Here is a 7,586-nt window from a genome sequence, read left to right as displayed (position 1 = left end):
GATACCCACCTGCCTGGCCTGAATCTACGTGTTACGGCGTCATAACCAACGTGGAACGGGGCCTTCTGATTGGTCCGCGGCGCCTGGCTATATGATAATAGTAAATAATAGATACATAATTAGACTCAATCTCTTGCCTCGAATGCAAATTGCAAGTAACGAAGAAAAGACGAACAAACTAAGAAAAACGCTGTGGCATATGAATAATGTGAATGCTAACTCTAGATAATTACAGACTTATCGAATATATCAAGGAACACATTAAAGTAACAAACGTAAATCCGCATATAAATATATATGAATTTGAGCGCAAATCCTGACTACATCTCCTGGGGTGTTACTGGTACGACACGGATAAAGCAATTTAAGTCGTTGAATTCATGAAGGTGCCGAACAACCGTGAACAATGAAGTTGTGAGTTGTGCATATAACCTTTTAATTTGTAGAAAAGGTGCAAATAGTGAATCTATAAAGTAGTATTATTTAGCAGCACGGTCAGAAGGAGAATAAATATCTAAAATGTGTACAACGATCCCTGAAAGTTGACCTAGGGCACTGTATAGTGGACAGTAAAGTAAGACAGGAAAGTCTGACCGTGTTCAAAATCATATCCAGTTGCTTGAGCTTGCTTTGGGGCTTAAGACAGAAAAGATTATTGAGTCACATTTTCACCCATGGGTATGCATGTGGCAGACTTGGTACCACTTGCCGTTGCCTCATGTTAATTTGATGATGGTGAGTGATGTGTCCTTTCAGATCAAGTTCAAAGTCAAAGTCCGTTTATATTCAATCAAACCTAACCTCTTATAGAACGACCAACTATTTATAAAAGAAACCAAAAGATTTGGGTAGCAAAACTTACATCCTACCAGCCTTGTGGTACCTATATTTCACAATTCACGTGTGTCCACGTTGTATCAATTCGTTGTCATGTTTCATGTTTACATTTCATGTTTACTGTTATGTGGTTTATTTTGCATATTTCGTTGCATCTGTGCTTTACATGTATGTATTTATTTACTTTCTGTATTTGTAGTATTTGTTATGTACTTTTGTAATTTGCTTTTTGATATCGACACGAAAATAAGATGCATGAATTTTTCGTCATCTTGTTCGTTTATGTACATATTGTAATTAAAATCCAAAGGTGTTCATTTTTTCCTTCCACGTGCACATTGGCCTAAGTTGCCATAGGTTTTTCTGCAGCAGAGCCGATTCCACCTGCCGTAACTTCAGTTGTCCCTCTAGCGGTCTGCTGGTTACTGGTAGCGGAGGTCCGCCCGCTGTCCTCGTGGTGCTCTTCCAGTTGAAGGCGAGCCTTGTTTTCCTCGACAACAGCAAAGGTTGTCATGGGTATTTCTATAGCAGAGCTAGGTTCACCTGTCGTTATCTGAGTTGTCCCCCCAGTGGTCTGCCGTTTGCTGGTAGTGGAGGTTGCTCCATTGTCCTGTTGAGGTTCAGCCAGACCAAGGCGTGCCCTGATCGCAGACTTCCATTTTTGCACGACCTCCGATGTTATTGTCATTATCAGGGTCAGCAGCAGGCCCTGAGAAGCATTCAGCACGATGAAGATGTACTCGAGAGCTCGGCTGTTGACGTAAGGATAGATGAAGCCGAGAATCCAGGTGAACCCCATCAGCAAGGAGATACGGATGTACACCCAAGCCTTGCTGCTGTCTGAGCGCGACAAAGCAGCGTCGGCTATCTTAAATGCCTTTCGAATGGCCAGCAAGGCAAAGCTGACAAAGACAGCATTGACCAGAAGGGCACAGAGGACAGGGACTCCGAAAGCCACCAGACTGGCTACCGGATTGCCGATCCAACAGTTCTCTCCGTACCCCACCCTGACAGAACTGCCGAACTCCACAATCACTGTGGTAATGACTACAGGCACCGGCATCAGCCAGGTATACAGAACGTACTGGTACAGTTCCGCTCTTTCTAAAGCATCACCAAACGTGAGAAAGAGGTCCACAGCTAGTGCGTTCATGGATGTGAAGGCGGTCAGTATAAGGTAGTGCAGAGTTATCGCGAACGCTGTACAGCCCACTCCTGTGTGACGGACCCACACACGTGTCACAAACATGACTTCTGCAAGTGCCATACATGTCATCATCTGAACCTTCAATTTTTCAGCGACTTTCTTCCATTGACCAGACCTGACAGTGTGGACCGCAAAACCAAACACGGCTACGACAGACGCGGACACAAGACCCAGGGTTAGCCAACTCTGGTCGGCGTCCCAACCATTGCTTGTTTGAGTGTTATTCGAGAAGTACTGCAGTACGCACTCCCCACAGATCGATGCTGTTGTGGTCAGAATGGCTACCTGCTCAGCTGGGCAGGTGACGTTAGAACTCAACAGGTGGACGCTACCATTGGGAAGGACATGGAACTCTTCCGCTGTGAACGTCAGAGCGGGTTCGCTGCAGTTCTGTAAGGGGGTAGTTTTGTTGGATGCGCCATGGCTTCTGTGGGTGGACGTGAAAAGCCGACATTTTTCCGCAAACGGGTCGTATAAAGTGTCAGAGGGACACTGAGAGGGACTGTTTTCACTTGTCCCATGGGTATTGAAGTTGAACAGACTAGTTAGAGAGAATAATGTTAATACACACTCTGGCCATGGAATACAGGATTGCGGACCACCTCTACTATCCCAGGTATAAGCACACCACAGATTTGTGGTTGCCGTAAGAGAAATTCCTTCACAAAGAGCACAGTGAACATTTTTGTATATCTTCTGTCCACTGCCTATTGGATAACTATAAGACCTACAGGCAGTAACATCACAACTCTCGTGGGAAACATCAGTCTGGATACATCGTCTCACATATGACTTGTCCGAAGGGAAAAACCCTAGCTTCTTCATCCCTAAGCAATCTTCGCCACTATCCGTGATGTTTTTGTACTCCTGTGAACCCCTAGGGGATTGTGAAGAGAGTTTAAGCAGCCCTGAACACTCAACTTGGGACTCCCAAAGTGTTACGTCTGTCATTGACACATTGTTACAAAGTGCACAGAATATGTTCCTGTAGGGAACTGTTGAAGAATCTGCCACAGGCATTCGGTAGACCAGGTCACTTGGATTGAAGGGATCCACTTGTTTTAAACACTGATCCCTTATGATGTCATCGACCCATTGGTCAGGGCAGTCCCCAATCATCCAATAGGATGACGCTTTACGTTCAGGGTATAATGCTTGAGAAAAGCTGGACACACATTTCCACTTCAGATTGTGATGGTCGGGTGGCGTTTGAGCCGGGCTGCTTCCTCTGTGTTGGGTGCAAATTAAGTCATAATAAGTCACAATGATTCTATTAAAGGCAAATTATAATCTGTATTTCAAGTTTCCCTAGAAAAATTAATAGGTATTTCTGTATTGTTTGATTTCCAAAAAGCAGTGGTGATAGGAGTTTATGATTCTTTGTCACTATTTATATTAGTCCAACATAGTAGCGGGCCGTAGAAGGACTGAACACTCAGAGAAATAATTCAGTCAAACTAACGTGGCGTCGTGTGTGGCGTAACTGACTGAGCGTTCGGCTCGGAATATAGAGGTCCCGGGTTCGATACCCGCCGTGCCCCCGACGTTGTGCCCTTGGGAACGGCACTTAACACGACTTTTCTCACTTCAACCAGGTGTAAAAATGGGTACCTGACTTTGGTCTGGGAGGTATAAAAAGACTACCTTTACAATCTGGACTGTGTATGTGTATGTCTATGTGTTAATAAAAGTTACTAAATTGAGTGCAGTGCCAACTTGTCCTCGTCTGTGCAAAACGCAAAATAGGAAAAAATAATAATAGGAGATCTTCGTACTCGAAGTCTTCGCAGCAGTCGCCGAAAAAGCTGCAGTCGTTGTCACAATAGCAAAGGTCTGAATCCTTGGCACAGGTGTAGGCTTCTTTGCAGTCCTGGCCGATAAAGTCAAATGAGAAAGGATCTGAGGAAGACCAAAGAGAGATAGTAACCAATTGATAGAGTGATAGAACGATGGGTATAACATTCAATGTTTTCTCCTGCATTTTAAACATTCGGAATGATCATAAACACATGGTCTGCAGTTAGAATATTTGATTATTTGACTGGAGTTTTCTCACCAACACATTCCATGACGTCACAGTAGTCCCACCTCCGTGCCGGGTCCGTGGTGTAGCACCAGGGTCGCTCCTTGTTGTCAGGGTTACGGCAGAGGTTCTCCTCCAGGCCTGCATCAGGATGAGCCTGTGGTGTGTGGGGATGGCTGTGGGGGGACTGGGAGTCCCATCTCTGACACACCCGGTCTCCTGCCCTGTAAAGATATACGGTATAGAAACGTGTAAAGAGCCTGTGGTGTGTGGGGATGTCTGTGTGGGGACTGGGAGTCCCATCTCTGACACACCCGGTCTCCTGCCCTGTACAGATATACGGTATATGAACGTGTAAAGAGCCTGTGGTGTGTGAGGATGGCTGTTTGGGGACTGGGAGTCCCATCTCTGACACACCCGGTCTCCTGCCCTGTACAGATATACGGTATATAAACGTGTAAAGAGCCTGTGGTGTGTAAGTATGTCTGTGTGGGGACTGGGAGTCCCATCTCTGACACACCCGGTCTCCTGGCCTGTACAGATATACGGTATATGAACGTGTAAAGGGCCTGTGGTGTGTGAGGATGGCTGTTTGGGGACTGGGAGTCCCATCTCTGACACACCCGGTCTCCTGCCCTGTACAGATATACGGTATATGAACGGTAAAGAGCCTGTGGTGTGTGGGGATGGCTGTGGGGGGACTGGGAGTCCCATCTCTGACACACCCGGTCTCCTGCCATGTACAGATATACGGTATATGAACGTGTAAAGAGCCTGTGGTGTGTGGGGATGGCTGTGGGGGGACTGGGAGTCCCATCTCTGACACACCCGGTCTCCTGCCCTGTACAGATATACGATAAATAAACGTGTAAAGAGCCTGTGGTGTGTGAGGATGGCTGTGTGAGGACTGGGAGTCCCATCTTTGACGCACCCGGTCTCCTGCCCTGTACAGATATCTAGATATACGGTATATGAACGTGTAAACAGCCTGTGTTGTGTGACGATCTCTGACACACCCAGTCTCCTGTCCTGTACAGATATACGTTATATGAATGTAAAGAACCTGTGGTGTGGGGGGATGGCTATTTGGGGACTGGAAGTCCCATCTCTGACACACCCGGTCTCCTGCCCTGTACAGATATACGGTATATAAACGTGTAAAGAGCCTGTGGTGTGTGGGGATGGCTGTGGGGGGACTGGGAGTCCCATCTCTGACACACTCGGTCTCCTGCCCTGTACAGATATACGGTATATGAACGTGTAAAGAACCTGTGGTGTGTGGGGATGGCTGTTTGGTGACTGGGAGTCCCATCTCTGACACACCCGGTCTCCTGCCCTGTACAGATATACGGTATATGAACGTGTAAAGAACCTGTGGTGTGTGGGGATGGCTGTGTGGGGACTGGGAGTCCCATCTCTGACACACCCGGTCTCCTGCCCTGTACAGATATACGGTATATGAACGTGTAAAGAACCTGTGGTGTGTGGGGATGGCTGTGGGAGGACTGGGAGTTCCATCTCTGACACACCCCGTCTCCAGCCCTGTACAGATATACGGTATATGAACGTGTAAAGAACCTGTGGTGTGTGGGGATGGCTGTGAGGGGTCTGGGAGTCCCATCTCTGACACATCCGACCTCCTGCCCTGTACCTATATACGGTATATGAACGTGTAAAGAACCTGTGGTGTGTGGGGATGGCTGTGGCGGTACTGGGAGTCCCATCTCTAACAGACCCGGTCTCCTACCCTGTCGAGTAGGAGGACACAAAAAAACAATATTAACTCTGAACAGCCAAGTGTTTCTTTTAACCCAAGTTTTGCTGACCACTTCCGATCTTAAAGTTTTTGCATATAAACACATTGTTGATGCCGTGTTCATAGTGCTGTCCCAAGCGCAAAGGAGTGTATTATGCAGTGCAATGTGAACTGGTAGTCAGCATTGTTCAAACGGTTACCAAAACGTCGATTGCATAAAGCACTTGGTCGTGTCCTGTTATTTAGTAAATTTATTTATTAGCCTGATGAAAGTGTTCACAAAGAGTGAGGCAAAGAACAGCACGTATATGCACTACCTACCACTAACTTGCCATGACCGGCAGAGAATCTGTTCGTCAGCCGAGGCAGGTCATCCCGTGGACCTTAGATAAGGACTCTGTGAGGAGTCATGCAGGTAGACTTTGAGCAGGCCGGCAACAAGTGCCTTGGCTGCCGAACATATTTTTACCGACCTGGGCCAAATTCTGGTTCCCAGAGACTACCATGTGCTCTCGTTAGGTTTCATTTGTCAACAAAACTTACCTGTTGATCAGCCCTGCGTAGCTCCTTCCCTTATCCGTGGTGTAGAAGCATCGCGTCGGTGGGGCTAAAATAGACAACATAGGAGGAAACATAAAACTTAAACTATCATTCGATCATGGTCATGGGTCGGTTGGGACTGGCACGTCCATTACTACACGCGACATCGTTACTAAGCCTATGTGCGTATTACATACATACATACATACTTACTTACCTACATACATACCAGGAAGGAAACTTACTCGTTCCGAAGTGTGGGAGTTTCTTGTACATATATCGTCTGACGGCTTTTTCCAATCATCCCTGAGGCAGGGAGGTGCATTGTGGTTTAAATGTTATTGTGATATAGCCAGACGATTTCGACCAATCAGAAGGCTCCATTTGCCCCATACCCCAGGTCATTCATATTTGATAAGCTACCCGCATCCGGGGTATTGGTCTCGTACACAGGGTATTGTTAACTATTAGTAAGTAGGGGGAATCTTACTACGCTCAGGGAACTACCAAAATCGCGCCGCGATTCGAAAACGAATAGAACATCAGAATCGGTCAACAGTGATGCTACGGTTGGTGTAGAAAGTGGTGGTGAGGTTTTATTACCTAGCCACGCAGGGATACATAAGTAGGTTTGTAAGGCATATAAGGCAACAATCTGGCCCTGCAACGTAAGAAAAAGGGCTAGATGTATGAAAATGTCTATATGATAATAACGTTAACAAGAGTTCGGCGACCTCATACCTCCATGAAATTTAGAGCTTTTGTAAACTTCATGCAATCGACAAACAAATTAACATAATTTATGCATGGTGTTATTCATCATTGACTAACGAACACATGTCACAATTAAGCGGTTTTGCAATTTTTACCTAAATTATTCAAATGAGTTCCTCATTACCATATTTGGTATATGCTTATATTCCACCTATCATATTAACAGTTTTACATTGAAGTCGTGTTATTGCAAACAATGGAATTATACAATTCCCTCATTAATTATGCAAATTAAGTTCTCATTTGCATAACATGCATATCATTATGGACATCTTTGCCCAAGCTATCTGCATGCCTAAAATGATGCCAATCCGTCAATCCTTTCTGCAGTTATCCTCTTTGGGATGTCTTGACAAAAACGCCCCTGCACTTACGAAAATAAAATGGTAGGGGGCTGAAACCTGACCCACTTTATCATGACACTGCAAGCTATCTACCAGCTAAATGTC

This window comes from Branchiostoma floridae, chromosome 7, assembly GCF_000003815.2.
Source record: "Branchiostoma floridae strain S238N-H82 chromosome 7, Bfl_VNyyK, whole genome shotgun sequence".
Classification (NCBI taxonomy): domain Eukaryota; kingdom Metazoa; phylum Chordata; class Leptocardii; order Amphioxiformes; family Branchiostomatidae; genus Branchiostoma; species Branchiostoma floridae.
The sequence above is the reverse complement of the archived record's forward strand: the minus strand, read 5'-3'. Positions refer to the sequence as shown.